The sequence below is a fragment of the Ambystoma mexicanum genome, chromosome 6p (assembly GCF_040938575.1).
Source record: "Ambystoma mexicanum isolate Mex_15411 chromosome 6p, UKY_AmexF1_1, whole genome shotgun sequence".
Classification (NCBI taxonomy): domain Eukaryota; kingdom Metazoa; phylum Chordata; class Amphibia; order Caudata; family Ambystomatidae; genus Ambystoma; species Ambystoma mexicanum.
The window spans coordinates 186,899,160-186,923,233 of NC_090935.1; positions in this window are offsets into that span (position 1 = coordinate 186,899,160).

Below are 24,074 nucleotides of genomic sequence, written 5' to 3' on the forward strand. Positions count from 1 at the left end.
ACTGGGCCTTGGGGCTGGGCTGTGGAGCGATGGTATCCCAGTCGGGTGTCTTCTGTTCCAGCAGGTTTGGACACAGCAAATGGACCCCTGCAGATGGCTGATGTGCAGGCACCAAATGGTAGGGCATGGTGGCAGCAGGCAGGCAGGCAGGCAGGCAGGCAGCAGCAGATGGCTCGTGGGAGGCTGCTCGGGGATCTGGGGGGCAGGAATTCGGCCTTTTGGGCAGGAGCGTGGTCTTCCATGTGCTTACGCGTGGCCAGCTTGATACGGAGTGATTTGGCATGTGAAAATCTTGCACGTATGCGTGTAATTCGAGGAAAGGCCCTTAGCGCGTAAGCGCGTCAGCACGCATACGCGATTTCATTGTACCAAAGGCCCTTAGCGCGTAAGCGCATCTGTGACGTTTCGCGCACGGGCGTTTCCCTGGCAGGGCTTGTAGATCCCACGTGTCTTTACATTGCTCTGTACGTGCTTTTCGTGGGGTGTGGTGCGTGTGTTTTCCAGCCGTTGGGGTTCACATGCTATTACTTCACAGCGGGTGTTGGCTACGCGTTCTTCTACACGCAAGGCAGACGGTGAGTGGTAGCCCACTCCCCCAAGCCGATCGCGTGTGAAACTTCCCGCGAACCCCTGAAATACACGTAACCCGCTCCCCCAGGCCCAACCGCGTGAAAGACTTCACGCGAACCCCTGAAATACACGTAGCCCGCTCCCCCAGGCCCGATCGCGTGAAAAACTTCACGCGAACCCCTGAAATACACGTAGCCTGCTCCCCCTGCCCGATCGCGTGAAAAACTTTACGCAAACCCCTGAAATACACGTAGCCTGCTCCCCCAGGCCCGATCGCGTGAAAAACTTCACGCAAACCCCAGGCACAATAGCAGTATGGGACATTCATCATTGCTGTATGTTGGCGCTTTTGTGATGCGCTGGGACGCTACCGGCTGCCTTCGTGTGGCGGACGTGTTTAGGCCTGTGCGTGTCTTTGGCCGTGCGCGGATTTGCCTTATTCGATTCCATGAATACGTGTGGTTCGCGTGCTTGTGGGCGTTCCGTCTGCTTCCCAGCAGTACATCCCAGTTACGCCCTTATTTTCGCGCGTTGTTCCCCATTCTGCGCATTACGCCCCGTGTTCCGCCCCCTTTTTGGTGTGTGCGCCGAGGTTGTGCACTTTCACTGTGCGCGTCGCGCACGCCGTTCGGGATGTTGCAGTGACGTGTGCGCCATGCACGGGTTTGGCGCATATCCCGAGGAAAACATGCACAGGGACTTCCATGAATCGCACGTGTGCGCCTGTTTTTTCGCGCTTGCGCCTGCTTGCGCATAGATTTTCGGCGCACGTTTGTTCCATGAATCGGCCCCTAAACCTCTTGAGGGGATTGCATATGGGCCCCACCAGTCCCCTGTAGGCATTTGAACCTGGCTTTAAACATTTCAAAGGCCACCTCAATGGTGGCCTGTTGCCTATGTGGGCAGCATTGTACGTCCTTTCTGGAGCCCTTTGGGGGTTACGATACGGGGTCATCAGCCATGCTAGAGGTGAATAGCCAGCATCAAATGCATGCACATGTCAGTGTTTGGTGGTAGATGTTTCACATAATTTGTAAATTCTATGGTTTGAAGCATTTTTGATTTCAGAGTGTGTGATGCAGCAAAACATTCAAGTATCACCCCCCATAGATAGGCTTGCTGGTAATCCCTTTGTACACCACTACCCCAGGAATCACCCCACCCTCCCCACTGGAACCAGGTATTTTCTTACTTAACAGATATGTCATTTGTTTCATGTGTGTGGCCAGGTAAGCTGTTCGGGGCTTCTTGCATACATTGTGTGTTGCGGTGCACTTATTCGGTGGCATTGGGTGGCACCAACAGCACATGCATACAGTTCATTATACCACTGATGCTGGGATAGTGTGTGTAATGGTGTAGAAATGGCCTTTGATGGTGTGGATGGCTTGGGAGTGCTGTGTACACTGCAATTGCACAGAGTAGGGCTCTCGGGGTTCATTTGTGCCATTCCATGTATTATACCAACTATGATTTGGAAGCTGCCAGTGGCAAAGAGAGGATAGCAAGAAACTTCAGGAGAGGAGGCATTGGTTTGTGAATGTTAATGTTGCTCTGGCCCAACTGAATAAGCTGCAGGATATGCCTAATGATGTTCGGTAAAAAGAATGTCTAACTGTCTGTCATCCTCCACAAACATCTCTATACACACAATGGGCTATAAATGCTCTGCACCGACACCTCTATGTGCACAACTGCTAACAAATAGATAAAGAAAATGTATTTGTTTACACACTGATGTAGATCTTTCCTCTGCTTCCTTGCCTCGAGGCGAGCAAACTCAACCTTCCTTAAGCTCTTCATCTAGTGCTGAAGGATATCCCGTCCTTTGCTCATAGGACTATAACTTTGTATACAGTACTGTGCTTCCCCATTTACAAGGAGCTACCCCACATCTATTCTTCACTTTTACTATTCTATATGATGTCATCGTTCCCCGGGTAGGGAAGATTCTCCTCAATCCTAGTCAAAACTTATGCAATAGCAGACAACATTGTCTTTCCTCATCTTTGAGGAGCTTTCCCTTCTATCACAATAGCAATTTACAAGCAATAACAAAATATATCAACACCACTGTGTCTTATGCAGAAAGTTCACTCATGGTCACGTTCTATGTGTCCTCGGAGTCCACTGAGGCCTCATCCCCCACAAACTGCATGCATGTCCCCCACTCTAGGGATCAGAAATACATTTAGAGAAACAAGGTATCTGCTCCTATCTTTGTTTGTGTTCATAGAACCTGCTCTCGGGAGGCAGGGCTCCGTGGGGCAGGATGTGCAAACGGAGGACCCTCAGCATCATTGGGAGGCACTGGAGATCATGTTGGGTTCACCAAAATGTATGGTATGCCCAAAAACCGATGTGAAAAATCAATCCAGAGCAGTAATATTGTAGTGTATGATTTGCAAAGAAAGACAGCTTTAATACATGTAAATTACTGCCGGGAGAGTCCGTCAGCTCCTTAGAAATGAAAACTGAAAACACTATTGACCAGTCCACATTGAGTTACAGGGCCTCATTACAAGTATGCCAGTCCGGAAACGGCGGTGCCGGTCATGCCGCACCTGCACCTTATTCCGGACTGGCATACTCTGAGTCGCGATGCCGCAAACTCTGTCACCGCAAGTGACCTACCATATCCGGCAGCACCGTGAACGGAATCTGCAGAATGCCGTGTCGGCCGTGCCTGAAACACCAGCACAGCAGTAGTATGGGCACATTCCAAGTACCGACTTAACAGAAACACTGGCATAAAATTGGCAGCGGTACTGTGATAACCAGAAACACCAGCATCGTGGACCAGGCGTTAAAAAGTGTCAGGTGTGCAGCAACAGGCCGCAGGTATCCCATTGCACACCCCACACCCCTTCCAACACAACCATGCTTGGAACAGTTGTAGCAGTAATGGAGCTGGAGGCCCTGCTTGCAGGGATACAACTGGAAGAGGCAGAGAGGCAGATGAGGTGGCAGAGGTGCAGGAGGAGCTACATATCATATTGGCCATGCATAATAACAATGGCCAGCAGGTACCACCCCGCAGACAGCAACCCATATCCTGCACAAGTGCCACACCCTTGAACCTCGGCCAAACACAGATCCACACCCTGTATCGGCTAGACAGGGACACCATATCCTCCATATTGGACCTAATCCACGTTGACCTCATCCGCCTCATCCAGATCCATACTGCCATCCCCAACCCTTGTTCAAGGTAGTGTTTGTGCTACATTTCCTTGCAACCGGCACCTAGCAACACACTCTGAGTGAACTGCATGGGCTATCCTAACCCTGTTTTTCGAGGGTCCTTCTTCAGATTCTGGATGCCCTCCTGCTGCACCTGTCTGATCACATAGTCCTACCCCGAACACTCGACCAGACTAGGTTAATGGCACCAAAGTTGCATTCCATGCCCTGGCCGGTATGCCTGATGTGATCGGTGCATTGGACTGCACTCATATGGAGCTGGTGGTCAGGCATGCCATTCAGTCAGTCTACATGGACTGTAAACTGTAGCACTCCCTCAATGTGCAGATGGTGTGTGATGCACACCAGCTCATCACCCGTTGCTGTGCAAGATTTCCGGGATCAACACACAATTCTATGGTGCTGAGGAACTCCATGCTGCCAGGGTACATGGCACGTCACAGCAGAGAGTGGACCTGGCTGCTGGTTGAGTGTAATTACTAAAGCATGTGCACTGTGGAATTGGGGTGGGGGTAATAACTGTCACCAGTGCATGTGTGTAATGCAATGTCATACCCAGAAATTGCATGCATGATTTGAAGGGCATGACTTGTGTGTGTGAAATGGCCAGAAGGAGCATGCACAAGCATAATAACAGCAAAGCTGGACTGCAACATACAATGCACTACAGGTACCAGAATGCATCACACCATTGGAAAATACCCCTGCAAAAACAGACTGAGCAAAACCCCCACTGCCTGCAGCAAAGACAAGTCATGCAAATGAAGACCACCACTCCACCTTCCCACCACTAGCGTACCCCACAGCATGTAGCCAGTTAATCTGCCTGTTGCAAGTGCACATATCCATATGCATGTGACATAAATGGCAACAAATTAGTAGGACATATGAATGGATCGGTGATATGAACATTGTACGACATGCAAATGGAAACCAAATTGGCACATGCATTGGACAAAGTTGAAGGTGGCGTAGGCATAGCGGTATTGGTCAAGGTGGGTGTGAATGGACGATGGGAAAGTGATAGCAAACCACCCATCCACCTCGCATAGGGAACTAGGCTATTGCCTGCATGACATTCATTATCCTGCCATCTCCTTCTCAATGAAATTAAATACATTTTTTGTCCCTCTCTGTGCATACATCCACATTGATAAGTTTGCATGATTCATAGATGATCATAAACCACTCTATGCTGCATATCATGAAATGCAAGTATGCACGCATGTAGTCATTCCCTAAATAAAGGCAAATGAAATCTGCGCACCTCAACTAACGTTAGTTCCTGTGACAAATCTGCCTACCAGATCTGTGGCACCCAGCAGTGTCAGACCTGTCGGGCACACCGGCTGCGGGAGGCAGAATTCTATTTTGCTGGGGCGGAAACAAGGCTTCTGGTAAGGCCACCGGCACACTATGATCCGGACAAGCAAAAAAAAACAGTTCCACCATTTAATTCCATTGAAATTGATGTATGCAGACACACAGGTAGCAGATCACAGATTCAACACCTGACTATGCGTACAATTTAGAAACAGCAATTTCCATTCACAATGCGCAGGATACTAGGGTCATCTGTGACAAATGATATGTCTTGTGCCAATCGCATGAAATAACTTGCATGTGTAAACAACCAACATACACACTGTACTAACATGATACTGGCACCAGAATGATTGAACCCTCTTTCTTTCCCTCCCGTGCAGGTGATGCTGGATAGCCCTTGATGCCATGGCTGATGACCCCTGTCAGGCAACCACAGAACAGACATTTGACTTGTTAAAGGCAAGGTTCCGCTGCCTGAGCAGATCAGGGGGTGCACTGATGTACAGCCTCGTGAAGGTGGCCAAGATAGTCCTGGCCTGTACCATGTTGCACAACATGTGTATCAGGTACAACATCCTCCTTCCCCTGGACATGGACAAGCACCCATCTGAGGCAGAAGATGAGAATGACAGTGATGACAAACTGGCCTTGCCACATTGCAGGGATGCCATGGATGGCCGTGATGCATGCGATTAACCACTATTTCTGAGCACAGCACACAAGAACATGGCCTAGGCTAGCTAATGCACTCTGCTGCACTGTACAGGAAATTAAACACTCACTCAAACTAAAAATGAAGGTCCAGTCATGATTTAAATAAAAATGGAAATACACCCACTTCTGCAACTATCCCTCCCCACTACCTCTGTTCTATCATCCCTTCCCACTCCCCCTCCCCAACTATCACTCCACAACTTGTGTCACGTCGTCCATGTAGTCCCTGCCAATGACACATCCAGGGGTATCTATGTGATCAGTGTGCCACCTATAGTGTCTACGACCATAACGGTGTGGCACAGTGATCAGATAGACCACTGTGGCCCACATCCCCCTACCGTGGTCGCCCTGGCGACTTACCTTAACGGCAGCAGCCGACTTCCCTCGATCCCTGCTGTGTCAGTTCCCACCCACTTACATGGGACGTGGGCGCCGCAGGGTCCCTTTTTTTCTATTTTTTTCTTTATACTTTCTTCTCCCCTGCTCTCAATTTAAAGGAAGTGGGGAACACTCCTGCAAAGGTGGCCTGACCCCTATTGCCATGACTAAGAGGAGAGGGAGACACCCCTGCAAACCCCTGCTTTCCTTTGTCACAGTACTGGGGGTCAGCAATTTTTTCATGCGCAAAGGCGCCATTTTTGTACCAGGCGACCTTATGTGGTTGCAGTACTGGTATGATTCCCATTCAGGGCACATGTTTGTTGTCGGCCTATTTGCGTGCCCACTTGCCATCTGTCGTGCGACTGTGTGGAGTGGATGACAGGTGCATCGACCTATGCCTTGGGCTGCTGTGCACTGAACTTGTGGGCGTAGAACTTGTGGATGGCATGTGTTTCTGCTCAGTGGACCGTCTATCCAGGGACACCTGAAGGGACATTGCCATTGTCTCAGCAATGGAGGACATTATGCTATTCCCCTCGTGTATCCTCTTGGCCATCAGGGCGATGGCAGTTGTGGCACATCCAAGGGCACGGGCATTGCACCGGCCAATGGCCTGTACACTTTCCCTCATCAACTGTGCCTCTTCGAGGAGCTGCTGCACTAGGGCAGTTAAGGCATCCCGCCGTTCCTCAATACAGCGTAGTCCGCTGTCCATTTCCCTGACACTGGGGAAGGGCGGGCGCTGTGGGCTCATGAGGTTGATTGGGCTGAAATCTGCAGTCTTGTAGCTCGTGCGGTTGCCGGTCTGCTCTGTGTTGTCTCCAGCATTGCCGGTTATGTCCTCAGCACTTGATTCCTGCCCACGTGCATATGGCTGCTGTGATTTTGGTGGTGTGACTACAGCAGGTGGGGCTGCCTGGATGGGCGCATCAGTGGTGACAGTGACAGGTGGGGCTGTCTGGATGGGCGCAGCAGTGGTGACAGTGGCAGGTGGGGCTGCCTGGATGGCTAGGCCAGTTTTGCCAGTGGTGGTGGCGGTTTCCTGGGCGGTGGTGGAGTTGGTCCATTCTGTCCCGCGGCAGCAGCATCTGGTGCCCCTTGAGGTGCTTGCTTGGCCCACTTCACTGTCAGATGATGTGCCTGAGGGAGTCAGAATGGCATGTTGTCAGTAAGCATGTGGATTCAGGAAGCACAGATATGTGCATTACGTTGGTCGTGCTGTATTTATTTATTATTTTTGTCTATTTAATTTATTTCTTAAGCACTGGATGCAAAGGCCCTGAGGCATATGAGCGCTAAAACATTACATACAACAAAGGACAAGAACAACAGTGATAGGCTGTAAGGGTGGACCGGCTTGTTTGTGTCAGGCATCCTAGGGGGAATTATTCAAAAAGTACAGTTTTCAGCTTTTGTTTGAAGATTGAAAGGCTAGAGTAGAGACGGAGATCAGGTGGAATGATATTCCAGATTTGTGAGAATGGAAAACAGCCATTCTGTACCACAACCTATTTGGCTTTTAGTGCCCATAGTATCCCGGAGCTGTTTGACCTCAGGCAGCATCTGCCAGGGAGCCATTTCAACTGATCGGCCAGGTAGGATGGACTCTGGTCAAAGAGACAGGAGGGTGCTATGCAGAGCGTGCGATACTGGATTCTCTTGGCAATGGGCAGCCAATGCAGTTTTCTCCTGGCAGATGACACATTATCAGACTTGGATAATCCCATTATCGCCATTACAGCTTTGTTTTGAACCACATGCAGATGGTTAAGTTCCTCCTTGCCCACCCCCAACAAACTGATAGCACAGTGTCAGGGACATGGCATGATGCATGGCATGATGCACACATGCTTGTGTTATGCCTACTGAGCTGCAGGATGTGTGATTTTTGTACATGGTAGATGACTGCACTGGGGATACTGTCATGGTGTACTGCTACTTGCTGGGTACAGTGTTAGGGGGGTGGCCATTCCTGTTATGGGAAGTTGGGATGGGTAGGGGTGTGGTATGGATGGGGCAAGCATGGACTTGCTGCCTGGACCAGTTGCAGGGCCAGTATGTGCATTTGTGATCAGGGGTTGGGCTGGCTGGGGTGAGGTGGCCACATGTCATCGACATTGTGTGTGAGGGTGGTCATGTGTGGGTGGAGATGGGGTCAGCAATACTGTGTTTTGATGCAAGCGGAAGCACGGCGGGCACACATGCAGTATGCTGTGTTAGTTTGATGTGTGTCTGTGTGGAAGCAGAAGCTTGGACACTTGGCATTACAGGGTGCGGGTGAAGTGTTCAACAAGTATTTCGGGCATGGGTGTTTGTTAGGGGGCCAGGGTGTTTGTCCATGTATGCATCCTGGATGTTGGCTCTTGTTGGGGGATGTGTGCATGCAGGGTGTTTTGGGGTGTGTGGACGGTGCAATTCACATTTAAGTGATATGTTGGTACAGTGGTGGGAGCCGGGTGGCCAGGGATGTTGATTATTATATTATGGTTACGTGTACTCACCAGCCTCTTCGGGGTGTCCTGGCTCAGGCCTCCACAGCGCTGACCCCTTCTATTGACTCCAGGTGCAGCACACCTCTGTACCTCTCCTCTCAGGGCATCAGGTGTATTAGTGAGGGGCTCCCGCTACCTGTAGCCATGCCCTGTCTCTGCTGGGCCAAGAGGAGGTTCTGTACCCTCAGGCAGAGGTTGTTCCAGCACTTGTGGCAGTCTCACACTGTGCGTGGTGTTGTCTCCACTGCCGACACCTTCTGCGCCACCTCCTTTCAAATGTTCTTCTTGCACAGCTGTGTTTGCCATTGCTGGTCATTGCTGACTAGCTCCTGTGCATGCTGGACAATGGTGTCTGCAAGCATGTTGAGCTCTGGCTCTGAGAAGCATGGCCTTCGCTTGCAGGTTTCACGAACTCCTAGTGATCTTTATTTGGAGGGGTGGATGTCACCTGTGAGTTGTAGATTGCAATGGATTGTTTTTTTTACGATGACCACTGGCCAGTTTCCTGTTCCGGCAATCACTTTGTTTCTGGTCATGCTAATAGAGGCACCACAGTTTCCAGTGCCGCTGGGTCCGGGGGAACCGTACGAAGAACAATGGTGTTTTCACTTTTTGCAAATTTTCACACTGTTTCCGTGATTCCGGTGCCGCCGTTTCCGGTATGCTGGAATGCACGTGCTCAACAACCCATAATAAACCGTTGATTCTGGAACCACATGTTGCTGGAAATGGTGGCACCGTTGTGACGGAAACTAGGAAACCTGCTGCCAATCTCGTAATAAGGCTTACCGTATTTAAAGACAAACACCACAACATTTGAATATATTACAAGTATCAAGTACATGGTAATCCCACATTCCCTACTGGCTCTGATCCATATAAAAGTCTAACGACTCCCATGATCTATTGGTTAATATATTACCCATGACCAGGGTCGGACTGGCACAAGAATTAGGCCCGGATGCCCAAGAAAAAGTTGCCCATCCCCTCGCCTCAAAAAGTGGCCCACCCCTCGCCTCATGACTCTTGACCTCTTAATGCATCCCGGGAGTGATGTCATTTGACCCCACCCAAAAATGACATTGCGGGAAGCGATGAAACACAACCTTTCACCTCTTAGTTATGATTTCACTAATGTGATATATATTTCATACAAGAATGGATCCCATATGTATCATTAATATCTGTGTGTATAGATCCATATTGTCAAATTACTGTGAATGCAAGCAGACATACAAGGCCAAATGATAATATGTTACTGTATAGCACTTATCCTTAAGCTCTTTTTTATATAACAAATATGCATACAATATCAGCCAACCTGTGTTGGTACTCATTTATCGACCTTGAAGGATGAAAGGCTGAGATGGCCTCGCTGGAATTCGAACCTGCAGATCAAACACACATTGCAGCAGCAAGCGCTCAACCCACTGAGCTATCATATCAGCTAGAGTAAAATGACCAATTATTCTGTAGTGGATACCATTAAACTGGTAACTGGGATTTAACAGCAGACCATTTAAGTTCATCTGCATGTCTGGTGCAAAGTTGGCTGCATGTCTAGGCTGCGTACATTTTCTTTCAGGCTTCAGAGGTTGGCAAAATAGGGAAAGCAGAGCACTCACAGGACATCCCATACTCTGAGCATTTGTTACCTCATAGTGTATGAGGTAAGGAGTGCCCAGAGTATGCAAACAAACATCCTGAACTGCATGCAATGTAGATGGGAAAGACAGACACATTACAGCACAGCATTCAATGTGGCAAAATGAAGTCAATGGCCACATGATTTTCTGTGGTCAAACATTTCTACACTGTACAGAAGCTTTTAGGCACAAGGATGTTGTCAAGTGACCGAGGACACCGAGATGGAATGTCTTGTGATGATCATAAAAGAGACAACGGCAGCAGAAACAAATACATGCTGTTACTGCAACTTGCTAAAAGCAAAATACATAGGGCCTCATCACGAGTTGGGCTGTATTCCCGGCTGTAATACCGCCGACTGTAATAGCCCTAGCACCAACCGGTCCGGCCGGATCACGAGGTGGGTGTTAACGGTAAATCCCCATTCCCCATTGGGTCCATTGGATTCAATGGGGTATTTTCAACGCTAATTATGCGGGCTAATACAGCCGGCGGTAATACAGCCGAAAACAGGGGATTTTCACCTCCAGAGAAAGGCTGGAGGTAAAACAGCCCATTTAGCGCCCAACTCGTGATAGGGCTAGCCCTTAAATGCGGCTGTAATACCGTTACCACCGCATTTAAGGGCTACAGCCCAACTCGTGATGAGGCCCATAGTCCGAAATAGATGCTTATTGTACTCTAAAATTGGTCGTTTTTTACTAATATCATTAATACATCTTTATCAATAATACAACAGCACAGTCACTCCAGGGAGCACCATGCTCCCTGGGGTGGGGGCACAGTGACACAGTGTCAAGAAACATACGATCGAAAAGCAAAGAGATGAACAGCAAGTAATGAATATCTCTACTAAACCCTTGACTCAGAATCAAATGTATGTACTGAATTTAGGTTTATCCATCACACCCACACAGAGTTTATTTTTATTTATTTATTTTATTATTTTTTTATAACGTGCCTAACACTGTACCTGAGTTTAGTTTCTAAGCAAGGATAAGGGATTCGAACCTCTGTTGCTCTGCGTGGTCTTGCTTTTCACCATAGCCAAAAGCCCTCAGCACCTGTCAGTTGGAGGCCCTATCAATGGAATCAATTACGTTATAGCCATCAAGCACTGAGATGCTCACCTGTTGTTTCATCCTACGTCCCAAGTATCCCAATGCCTAATAAACCCTGTCTGATTCGGACTTATCACACATGGGAGTGTTCACATTAATCGTTATGCCAGTATTTTAGCGTACACCTTGAGTTAGCATTAAGCAAGGTTATGGGCATATACAAGGACCATGTTTGGGATCTTTGCCTGGCTTCAAAAGTAACGCTGTCACAGATTCTGTCATAGACTCTGTGACCCCCCCAGAGCCAAGAAATGAATGAAATAGCTTGGTCATATGGGGAGCAAGGTTACCCATAAGCGCCTTGTAGTAGACATTAGTGAAGCCATCTAATTGGCCGGGCGGGAGCGTGTTGCCCACTTCACCTCCTCCTGTGTTATCAGAGATTTTAGTTCCTCCCTGTCATGTTGCTTGATCTGGGGAAGCTGGACATCCACAAAGAATTTGACCTGAACTTCTTCTTGTCGCGCAACATGTCAGAGAAGCTGCCCATAATCGGCTTACACCAGTTCTAATTTCTGTTTCTCCACATAGTGCTCCTAGCCATCCTTGTTCCGAAGGCAAGTAATACAATTCAGGTGGCCTGTCTCCTAAGATTGGCTGAGAGAATCGGGTTAGCTTTGTTGCCCCTAGAGCATTATGAGTGTCTCGTTCGGAGAAGGCTCCGAGCAGAGCAATCCGCACAACTGGCTTCGAGGTGGCTGTGTGCCTCTTTCAAGGCTCTAAGTGCCCTCTGTCAGCCCAGCCGCCTAAAACCTCTCTTCTTGACCGCCACATTTCTCTTTAAGAGTACTGTGTGGTGTCTGCTTATGATATCCCCCTCACCACATCTTTAGAGGCATCCCAGACAACATCCCTACCAATAATTCCTATGTCGTTCTCTTTAAAATATATAGTCAAAGTTTCCTTAAACGCCACCCTGATAGCCATGTCCAACCAGAGCATGTCATTGATTTTCCATGGCCCGAGTATCGGAACGTGCTCAGGAGGACCCAGAATAGTTGTAATCAGGGGGGCATGATCCGATAGATATTTCTGTTCAATTGTAATGCTATCAACATAAGGGAGCAGACTCGAAGAAGTCAATATCATGTATATCGTGGAAGATGATTTATGCTCAAGAGAATAAAAAGTGTAACCCCTTTCTGACTGATAAAAAACCCCACAAAAAATCAATTACGGAACACTCCCTCCAGATCCTAGCAAGAGCCTAACGGTTATACCTGTCATCAGGTGAGGTTTCAGACTTCTTATCCAATTATACCTCAATGAAACAATAAAAATCCCCACCCACAACGACCTTCCCCTCACAAACAGTATCAGGAGGAGTAAATTAACAAAAGAATCCTGCATCTTGTTTGGAGAAAATAGCTTTCCCTTAACCATAAGATAGTGGCTCTCAGGGCCCCAAAGGATCACCTCCCTAGTAAATTGCAAATCCCTATTAATGAGGATCGCCACACCCCTCTTCTTTGAGTTCTCAGAGGCAAAATACTACAAGTTGTATTATTTGCTAACCAGACACCAGGTATCCTGCTTAGGCGGGTGAGTTTCCTGCAAGAACAACACCACAGCATCCATCTCTCTCAAGTATCTCTCTATAGGCCTCCACTTAAGAGGAGAGTTTAATCCTTGAACATTATGGGAGACAAATTGTACTTGATTCATTGTGGGGTTGATAAGTGCCATTCAGGACACATTGTCAATAAGGGTAAAATCAAGCACATACAGACACATGCATACATATCTCCTGTTGAACTATAATAAAAACTAATTAAACAAATTGAACCCTGTTACCAACAATACCCTTCATGACCACACCAACCTCCAACCCCTTTGAGCACAAGTCTCAGCAAATGATGTGGGTGCATTGCTTCTTTGGATGAATCCTATTTGTGAAATTGTGTTGAGGGTAGTGGTGGCAAGCTGGTCAGATGGGTCGTTAAAGCCCATATTGAGGTCCCCAAGAATAAGTACTTGTGTGGAACTTTTAAGGTTACTGGACAGAATGGTGTTAATGTCCTTGTCAAATGGTCCAAGGGGGCCAGGAGGGCGGTTAATCAGGTGGATATTGAGGGTTTGGGCGTTAGTGAGTGGAACTTTAACAGTGTAATTCACATGAGAGGACATTAATAGGAGTAGCTAATCTCATGGAGAGGCTGCATTTTAAGATAATAGCAATACCACATCCTCTAGATTTTAGTCTGTCTTGTCTCAATATGGAGTAAATATCCAGGACTGCTAGCATAAGCATAATGTCTCCTCCTGGTCACATCCTATGTGATCTCATAGAGGTTCCTGCTCTGATCCAGGTACCAGCCTTGCCGCTCATGCTGGCCCCCATAGTGAATCTCCCCTGACCTCCTACACTGCCAGTGCTGACCAACCTCCATCACCCATCTGCCTGGCTCCATCTCCGGCCCTCAGCCCCAGTGTCACCTACCGGTGCGGGATGGGCTCTGGTTGCCAATGTTCCAGCCCTAGTCGTGGATCCGCCTGCCATATCTCTGCATCCGAACCCGTTCCACTGCCATCTTGGAGAGTAACGGATCTCCTCTCTATTCCTCAACAAGGCCCTATCTCTACAGAGATTGAGCCACTAGAGATCAGAGGCCTCATGGAAAGTTACCACACCATCTTAGGTTGTGGGGTTAAGTGTAGAGTGTCAGGGAATAGGGAAGATTATTCCATGCCACAGAGCTCACGGTCTGTGTGACGGCAACAATGTTCTGCTAGACCATACCCACTTGAATTATAATTTTAATATCCCTTTTTTTGGGAGGAAGTTGTTAATTTATTTTTTAATGCACTTTATGACATTGCCAAAATAAACAGCAATAACCTCCCTTAGCATGTATTTAGTGTTTTGTGGGTTTTTAATGACATGGTTTATCTTGCAGCCACCATTTCTACAGTGATATCATATCATGTCCTACCACTACAACCCCATAATACTGACCCCACCTGCAATGCCCAATGGTCATTGCCTTTACCTATGTCTTACTGAAGGAACATTGGGGTAATAACGAGTTTGGTGGTGTACGGTAAAAGTGGTGGTAACAAGAATTACTACCACTATTACCGCACTGCGTAGACAGTAATTCCATTGCTGGTAATACCACTGGTGGTAATACAGTCGGTGGAAAATCTGCTGACTGTATTACAGTTGTAAGTGATTTCAACCCGGCACTCCACCTAAGTCAATGCTAGCGTGTGATGCACAGCTGGAACCCTTAATTATATATTTGTGTCTATAAGTTCTTTTATTTCTGAATGATGTACCCTTATATCACGCCCCTCTCTTTGAATCCCCCCGGTCACACTGAAACAGGAAGCAGGCTGTTTTGCAAAGTTAAAATATTTATTTTATGGTTTTTAACAAGATATATGTCACACTTTTATGAATTTGAACAATATCTAGATATCACACTATTAATATTTATACAATGATCAGCATTTAGTGATATCACAACAATCAACAATCTCTTTAATCTGAATGAGTATGGATAAGAATAATAATGCAGCATGGAATAAATCTTTATATCGATAGGACATCAATGCAATATCACTTTTTCCCTGATACCACTCAATTCCCCCCAATATGCAGTATAAAGAGATGGAAGGAGAGAACACAGGTTTCAGGAATAAACACTCAACAAATACAGTTTCAGTCCCAATTCCCACCAGCAAACATAGAGAGAAACAGGAATGAGTTCAAAACAAGTAAAAATGCTTTTGAATGTGGTTCTGAATGAATGGGAAAAATACTAAAAAATTATTTTAATTCTCTAAATTGGATTCAAAACTAGTGGGAGCCGCTTAGGATAGTTTCAGGTAAACACTAGCAATGATGATTGAATAACTAGCAGATTGGAAACTGAATTATGAGGTTGGATCCAAAGAATAGCTGTTTTACACGTGAGGAAATTGAGCCAAATGCAAATCAGCGGCAAACTTTTCAGCACGTGAGAAACGCGATTGTGGCAAAACTATAAGGAGTTGGAATGCCGACACTTAAATTCCGTTTCTAGCATGTACGGTTCAGAAGTTATGAAGGTTTTAGGAGAGGTCATTTTTTTCAGAAAGAGTCAAGATTTTCAAATGAAAGATGAGCTTTTGAAATTACAAACAGATATTCTTTACACTAAGGAGGCTATGAAGATGCAAGATACCCAACGGAAAACCACCAGAACAGCGGCGCCTCTGCTCTGACGTTTGCCCGCCAAGACACTTGTCTTTCCCCAGCAAATATATTAGCGGGAAGAGGAATTTATCACTACAATTAACAAAGGACTATATGGATGAGAGAAAGATTCAGAAAAACAAGAAAAATGTTCTACAATGCAGTTCTGGATGGGATAGAATGGGTTTTGGTTGGATTACTTAAGGATAAGAGATTGGCTATGGACAATTCTATGCTATAGATACTCACAACTATGGTTTTGGAATAGACCCATCAAAGATCTGGTCAAAGGTTTCTGGACTGGAATTCTGCTAGCCCACCGGACAGGATTCAGGCACCCAGCACGGCACTCTGGTCTCTGCACAGCCTCTGAACTGGATCTGACGGGTTGGTTCTGGGTTACAGCTATCTGGTTACAGCTCTGATTCTACCAAGAGTTCTTGACGAGAAACAGAATCAGCACAGCCCGGCTGTTCAATTTTTGGTGTGCCCCTTGGAAGTCTGGGGTTAAAATCAGGTTTCAAGATTTGAAAGGCCAGCTGAGAAGGGTTCCGCTTTGGAATTGGGCCTTCTGCTTTCAGAGTTCTGGAGTCTTGGATCTGGGTTCTCCTGCAGAGCGCTTCCCCAGTAAATCAGTTCATGGGTGAATCTGTTTGTCCTTCTAGGTCCTAAACTGTCCCTATTTATGTATTTCCCAAAGGGGTGGGTAGGCTGAATTATACTAAGCACATCCTCTAGGATTCCTATTGGTTAAAGTATTTCCCCTCTCCTGATTTGAGAAGGAAATCTAGTGTCATAGTGATGCTGCATTTTACAATCCAGGGAGTACCTCCCCTTTGTTTCAGTACAGTAAATCGATTTTACAATATCACCAACTTGCTAATAATACATATTCACATCACAGATTTAGTATAGCATGTATCTGTCCGAGTTTCATTTTAGTGCAAGCTTCGGTTCAAAATTGACAGTTTTTCGTGCTTTTGGTGGGGTACCCAGTGTCGGATCTGTCCCAATTTTTCTCCATACATGCGATGACATCTGGGCATAATCCTGTGAAGTTTCATATTTCTAGCATTATCACAATCGCTACAACATCAGCATTTTGGTAGTCCTGTCTCTGAACATCGCAGAGAGTTCAGAGTAGTTTCAAACTGTGAGCAGAAATTTCATTTTAACAACACTATATTTACAGATGTTTACCAATTTTGTTCAGTTCTCTGTGAGTCTTTTTCAAAAAGATATTTTCTTGTGGGTCAAGATACACATATCTGTCTGGTCCCGCCCCCAAGGTTTGGCTGGGTCCAGAGCACTCCCAGGCTCTCTTCCTGCTGGCAGTTGTTTTCTGTTGACAGTTGAATCTGCATATCTTTTCAATCAAGGGAGTCTTTTATCTCTCCTCAGAGCAGCAGGCCAAAATCTCCTCCCACCTCCATTAACAACTCAATGACAGTTCCTGAGCAGAGAGCAGGGGGAAGATGCCTTTGTTTAGGGCAAACTGTGGAATGTGCCTTTAAAGTACTGTGGCTAACATTAGTTCACTTTTAAAACCCCTGGTTTAAAATTGTCTTTTCTAAATAAACTTACATTTCCACCAAATATACACACAGATCTCATAATTCCAGTCTTTTTCAAACATAGAGATTGAATTTTAGCAACCTATCTTGCTTTTGATGGCAAGTCACTTCTTTTCCACAATTTGATTTTAAGACACAAGTTTTAAACTGCCAGTATAAGTAAATGACAGCTCTGACACATGCAAGCGGCGGTACTGCGTCCATATTTTGACATATTTTTCCAGGCAAGCACCTTTTTGAATGGGGGTATTTTTGTAATGAAATATGCTTCTCCTGAAATTGTGCTTAGGCGGATTCTTTAAATAAAGTGATGTTTAACACCCCACAAGGATGTTGGATCTTTTCTGAGGTTTGGAAACCATGATTTTACACTTTCAACAGCCAAGGAAAAACAGGATTTTAAATCACTTCTGGGTTTTCCTGGCAATGCAGCCCTGCCTTTTTAGGTATTTCCATTTCACTCTGTGGGCAGCCCAATGACAGGTTTTGGTAGTGTGGTCTCCGGTTCCACCACTGACACAGGCAAAATGGATTGGCAGCCTATTTTTCAGGTTTCCCTGCGCACTTCTCATAGATTTTTAGTGCATACAGCTTTTTGGCAACCATCCTGTTGTTTCTCATGAAAGCAGCACACAGTAATGTTGCAGGGCAGAGGCTAGTGTGTCAGAACATCCCACACAGTCAACGATATTAGCAGTGATGATATTACGGGCAATGTTATTACTGCCGATTGTCATATCGCCCAAATACCAAAACGGTATTACCTGCATATTACAAGTTGGGATATGGCGAGAACACAACCGAAACTGTCCAGTAATATTGCCAAAAACACAGCAGAGCCACGGCTGCACCAATGCACTCAGGTGCATCCAATGCACTCAGGAAGGGCACATAAGGACCACTTCTTCCCAAAACACACTTTTCAACACCATCATGCTGCCTCTGGTTTCTGTCCATATTGATGTGCAGCTGCTCGAGCTCTGTGTTGAGCTGCAGTGGCTGGATGACCAACATAGGGTACAGGAAGCAGAGGAGAGGAAGAGGAGGAGGAGCTAGAGATGGGGGAGGAGGAGATGTCATGCAAGGCAAGCGCCCATTTCCCAGGTCAGGCCCTCACCCTGGACCCTTACAGACATCCAGCTACTCATTATGAACCGGCTGAACAGGGAGACAATTTCTGAGCTGCTGACCCTGATCCAAGAGGACATTGGAAGCAGGATCAACCTACGAAGGGCCATACCATCGCTGGTGAAGCTTGTGTCATTCCTGCACTTCCTAGCAATTGGCACATTCCAACACAATGTGGCCACACTGCATGGCATGTCCTAGCCTACATTTTCGTATGTGCTCATGCAGGTGCTGGAACTATTCCTGCACCAAGTGCCAAAAGTACTTCTCCATACACACTACCCCGGAACAGGTGAACGCCATGAAGGTACAATTGTATGCCTTTTCCCAAATGCCCATTGTCATTGCAGCTCTGGACAGCACCCAAGTGGAGGTGGTGGCACCCTAGGCATCAGAAAAGGTCTACTGCAACCTGAAGCAGTACAACTCCCTCAATGCCCAGGTCACCTGTCATCCAGACCACATCATCAGGCACATTTTGGTTGCTTTACTGGTTCCACCAATGATGCCATGGTCCTGCGGAATAGCGCACTATCGGGATACATGAAGAGGCACAGAGGGGAACAGAGCTGGATATTGGGTGAGTACAAGTGCCATCAACTATTCTTGCAGCACAATTGACACGCTATTTTGAGGGGGGGATGACTACAAATGTAGATTGAATGCCCTGTCAAGGCCCTGTAAATGCAATATCCGCCTGAACACCCAGCACATGACAGACTACAACCCACAGGACCAGGACATGAGTCATAATGCTGCAGTAAATGGACAATGCATATTTGCCCACTAGGTCAGCTCACACACATTGCACTCCAAGAATCACAATGCAACATTACACATCCCAATACAGCTATGGTTTTCATACTGGGGGGCTGGCCCCTCTGGGGGTGTCCCAGGTATGTCCATGAGGGCCCCCAGATTTAGCTAAAAAGGAAGAAGATGACTGTTGGTATAGTAGGAACAAGATGACTGTTCTTTAAATGCAAAATGATTAAGTTGGCTTATTATCATACAATATAGAAGCAGTGCAAATTCTTAGCATTTTTTGAACAGCCTGTGCCCCCCCCCCTCTAACTCCTGGACATTATGTGGCCCTCCTAAGGGGGGGATACACCCTAGGAGAGGGCCCAGAAACACTAGTAGATCTGCAGGGTCGGGGCTTGGTATGAACATGTTTAAATACCAGCACTTTACATGGATAACATGCTTCTAAACTGCAAATAAGGAATTTGACACTGGCAGATGACATGCCATGTACACAGGTCCCCATGGATGTAAATCCATCATGGAACAGACACAGACAACCTGCACAAGTAAAACCAAACACCCATCAGGTCACATGCATGGGAGCAATGCACAGGAACAACACGCAGACCATGGCATGAGGCCATGTCAATCACAGACCCTGAAAGCAACAACAGACACTGAGCACCACACACCGTGGGTAATAATAAGCAGTGCTTAGATACCCGAGGGTTCGTAGTGCTATATAAATGCCTAATTATTATTATTATTATTATTATTATTATTATTATTATTATTATTATTATTATTATTATTATTATTTACTGCTGGCTGTGAGCTCTGTGCATGATGCATCACGACAGAGCAAATGCACCCCCTATGTAAATGACTCTAAATGCAAGGACTGGATTGGGAAATCATGTTGTGTGACAATACTTGTTAAAGGCATGCTCAAACTGTCTCTCAACATGCCGCTGTAACAGGCAACACATCCACAATGCACTGTGACTGACACCTATGACCTTTGCCCTTGTCGGTGACTCTGGATACCCCCAGCTTTCATGGCTTGTGACACCACTGAGGAATCCACAGACGCCACAGGAGGTTGCCTTCTTCCTGGCACACTACCGGACTAGGGTCTGTATTGTGTGGATATTTGGCCTGTTGAAGGCTCACTTTTAGTGCTTACACCACTCTGGAGGGGCCCTCATGTACAGGCCCGATAAGGTGGGACAAAATGTCCTTTCCTGTGCAATGTTGCACACAATTTGCATCAGGTGGAATATTCCATTGTCCCTGGATGAGGACACTCCACTGCCTCATGAGGACGACTCAGTACCTGCCAGTGCTGTGCTGGCTCACATTGAGAGTGAAGAGGGCAGGGATGGATGGCTGTTTCACAAGAACTCACTGACATTTTTTTACCACTATTTCCATGCACTTGTCTCTCACCTATGTACATATTCACATCACAATTAAACAAAATAATACATTTCCCAGCATTTCTTCAATTGAAAAACAATGGGAAATAGCCTTCCCCAAAACACCATCTTCCTCCACAAAAGCCCTACCCAAAATCCCTCTCAAAACCCTCCCCACAAACACCCTCCCCCAAAACATCCTTGCAGTGTTCAACAGTTACTTCCTGTCCCTCTTGGGTATGGGGCCTTCTCCGGGTCCTTACCAGTGAGGTGGGATTGTGAGGGGCACCTTGGGGTACTGGTTTGGAAGCAGGGGTGGACTGGAAACCAAAAGAGGCCCTGGAAATAATTTTCATAGTGGCCCCATATTACACATTTTCAGCCGCCAGTCCACCCCTGGTGATGTGCGTGCCATTCTGCCCGCACATCCCCATTCATCAAACAGGGATTTGTGGGCAGAATGGCTCGCAAATCCCCATTTTACACGCAAATAATTCCATGAATCAGGGTGATACTCTGTAGGTGTTGTTTGGTTATGTGCCCACCCATTGCCTGCCCATAGCCATGCTAATCCCTATGGACAGTCGCACCCATTCCTGCCTCTGCCCGCCCAAAACACCACCTTGTGGGAACTCTTTGAGCTTGCTTTCATCAAGCCCTTCCATCAGGCTTTACATTCAATTTCATCAGGCTTTACATTCAAAGTGCCTGCCAGTGTTTGTTCAAAGCAGTCTTCAGAGAGTTAATTACTTAATTGGAGCTGTAAACACACCACTGGTGTAGTCAAAATGACTTACCAGGCCTGCCTTCGGGACTCGATTTATAAGCACTCTGCATGTCCTTCACTGAAGTCCTGTTAAAAACAAGCATTGGCAAAGCCACTGAAGTCATGTTCAAAACAAGCAATTGGAAAAACCAACATCTTTGGTTAGTCCATACGTTTAACGCTTTTATCAGGCAATGCCATTAGATGCCCAGCTACTTGCACCTTTTGCATCTGCTACCAACAATGGGTAGATAATATACCACTACGGCTGTGTCTGTTGAGTGTCTTCCCATACCTACACACAAGCCAAAACTGTTGGCATTGGCAATGCTGTTTAAATGCACCAATTCCAGGAAAGGGATAGCTGTATGTTAGAATTCTAGAAAATTAAAATGGACACATTCATTTTTCACATGAAAATGTCCATTTACCATCATGGCATGAGTGTTTGTTTTCTTATTTTCCTATATAAAGTGTCATGCAACCATAACACGGTAATATTACAGAGATGGTGAAAGAACGTGTGCAGTTATGATTAACCAGATTGAGACACATAACTTTGGTGCCTGCGGAGAAAAGTACATGAACTCTCCACACAAAATCATGCACACTGATAATCACGTTTCTGTTTTGCGTGTGGGCGCATGTGTATGTGTGTATTGCCTTTGTGTTTAGAGATTCGTGCACACATGAACAGGGATTCCAGTCTTCAAAATCCATAAATTAAGGGCATGAACACATTACCTTCGAAGTATGTCAGTGTTTGTTAAAAATAACTATAAAGCATTATGCCACTTCATTATTCACCTTTTGCTGCTGCACTGGGACCATTTCTGCTCACATCGCTTCCACTTCTGACTGCAGGATTACCCATTGACGCCCAGTTGTACAGATAGACTCCCTTAAAAGGGCGTGACTCTGCTCTTTACCAGATCATCCCACCACACGCCTTTCCCTGGCTGAAACCCTTCACAGTTCGCAATCTCTATATTATTTCTGATCTGCGTGTAAAATAATGTCTTCCTGGTTGGGTATCTCCCTCCACCCCGCCCCTTGCCTGCTTAAGGTGCTGTCTCGGGCACTGGCTTTCCAGGCAGACTGCAGTGCTGCAGTGTGCAGTGCAACACGCTGTGGACCTCACGCATATTTTTAAAATGAACAGTACCACCGAAAATTAAAATAAAAATGCACGCCGAGAGGCATTTCGCCTTCATGGAAAATGGCAATCAGATGTTTTGTGTGTATTTCGTGGCACACTGCACTGCTTTCATTAAAAGCGTACGTCTGCTTACCTTCGAGTCTCCAGCCGAAGGCCTCACTCCCGTAGGGACGGCTGCTGCCTGCTACCTGACCCACGCAATATGTGTGCAGGTCACATGCGGTTCCCCAGTGCCCAGGCCCTCCAGCACACGCGCGAGCCTTCAGCCCTGCAATAAAGACAAAAAAAGTGCTGCGCCTGCGGCAGCCAATTCAAACGAAACCACCCAGGCGGATTCACGCCACGTGTATCCTTCTCTTCCGCACCAAAGAGGCCCTATGAGGCCTGAGGCTACCGGGGGATGTCCCAGTGTCCCGGTGGGGCAGTCCAGCCCTGTTTGAAAGCCCTCTGTCAGGGTCACAGAGGTGGAAGGCTCTTACCCTGGGCCCAGATGAACTGCAGGTTGAGCTGCATGCATGGTTTAAGGGTCTTGGCAGAGGCTGAGGATGCCTCTCTGTGCTCCCACACTGTCTGTCCGACTGAGGTCATGGCGGTGGCATGACCCAGAAATCCTGCTACACCCCTGCAGGAAGTCACACATGGCCTGCATTTGTTGAAGGAAGTACAGTAACCCCATCTCCAGTTCTATTGGACATGGTTGCTCACTGAGTTCACCTGCCAACTTCCAGCCAAGTTTGGTGTAATTCTATCAAGTGTTTTCTGTGATGCACTTTGGAAAAATGCCGTATGTGACTTTGAATAGCAAACGTGTCTATGAGGGACAACTTCAGAGGCAGCAGCTTAAAATTTCCCTTTTCCTAGGGTTCAATTTTACTTTAAATGTTTCAGGTGGCTACAAACAAATGAGACTTCCCTCCTCTAAATCAACAAACTTGCCCCAAATAGTTACGCCCATGACACCTTCCTTTAAAAGTATTTCTTTTTAAGGGGTATTTTCCATGCATTTCAGAAATACCCTTTCCCTCCCCTTTGTTCTCTTTTGTGAAAAATGGCAAAATCAGTCCACAACCCCAAAATAGTGGCCAGACTCAACATTTTCAGTCTGATATTCACCAACCAAGACCCTGGATTTTGATTTCAATTTTAAATTACGTTTAGTAATCTTCTCTGCTAATTTTTTGGGCTTCAAAATCATTTGGCTGCTAACTATCTCCCTATCTCTATTGGCGGCTAGAAACACTTTTGTACAGGCACGTTATAAATACCATATAATATCATATTACCCCCTTCCTGGGGAAACTACCCGAGAAGCTTGCCATCTCACAATTGACTCAACACTCATTTTCTGTCGGCTATCTCTGCGACAATCAGTCTGGCTTCAGAGCTGCCAAAGGCACATAAACTGCTCTACTGAACACCTGTGACGACTTGCTCTCTAAAACTTTGGCTCTAACTCTCCTTCCGCTCTTATCCTCCTGGATCTTTCCTCCACCTTTGACACGGTTAATCATGCCACCCTGAGAAATCGGCTTTATATAACCCTCATGATCTGGCTTTGGACTGGTCGACCTCCTTCTTCTCAAACAGACCTTCCCAAGTCCAACTGGGCCCTTTTCTCACCCCTATCACATTCTCCACCTGTGG